Consider the following 1,015-nt stretch of genomic DNA (forward strand, 5'->3'; position numbering starts at 1 on the left):
TACTAGCAGAGAAGGCAATGGCACCCCACTCCGGTACTCTTGCCTGGAAAATCCCATGGACGGAGGACCCTGGTGGGCCGCAGTCCATGGGGTCGCTAAGAGTCGGACACGACTGAGCGACTTCAATTTCACTTTTCACTTTCATGCACTGGAGAAGGAAATGGCAACCCACTCCAGTATTCTTGCCTGGAGAATCCCAGGGACGGGGGAGCCTGGTGGGCTGCCGTCTATGGGGTCGCACAGAGTCGGACACGACTGAAGCGACTTAGCAGCAGCAGCAGCAGCAGATGGTACTAGATGCCATGATCTTAGTTTTTTGAATGTTGAGTTTTAAGCCAACTTTTTCACTCTTCTCTTTCACTTTCATCAAGAGGCTCTTTAGTTCTTCTTAGCTTTCTGTCATAAGGGTGGTATCATCTGCATATCTGAGGTTATTGATATTTCTCCCGGCAATCTTGATTCCAGCTTGTGCTTCCTCCAGCCCAGAGTTTCTCATGATGTACTCTGCATATAAGTTAAATAAGCAGGGTGACAGTATACAGCCTTGATGTACTCCTTTCCCTATTTGGAACCAGTCTGTTGTTCCATGTCCAGTTCCAGCTGTTGCTTCCTGATCTGCATACAGATTTCTGAAGAGGCAGGTCAGGTGGTCTGGTATTCCCATCTCTTTCAGAATTTTCCACAGTTGATTGTGATCCACACAGTCAAAGGCTTTGGCATAGTCAAGAAAGCAGAAATAGATGTTTTTCTGGAACTCTCTTGCTTTTTCAATGATCCAATGGATGTTGGCAATTTGATCTCTGGTTCCTCTGCCTTTTCTAAATCTAGTCTGAACATCTGGAAGTTTACAGTTCATGTACTGCTGAAGCCTAGCTTGGAGAATTTTGAGCATTACTTTACTAGCGTGTGAGATGAGTGCAATTGTGTGGTAGTTTGAGCATTCTTTGGCATTGCCTTTCTTTGGGATTGGAATGAAAACTGACCTTTTCTGGTCCTGTGGCCACTGCTGAGTTTT

The sequence above is a fragment of the Bison bison genome, unplaced genomic scaffold (genome assembly GCF_000754665.1).
Source record: "Bison bison bison isolate TAMUID 2011002044 unplaced genomic scaffold, Bison_UMD1.0 scf7180017864093, whole genome shotgun sequence".
Classification (NCBI taxonomy): Eukaryota; Metazoa; Chordata; class Mammalia; order Artiodactyla; family Bovidae; genus Bison; species Bison bison.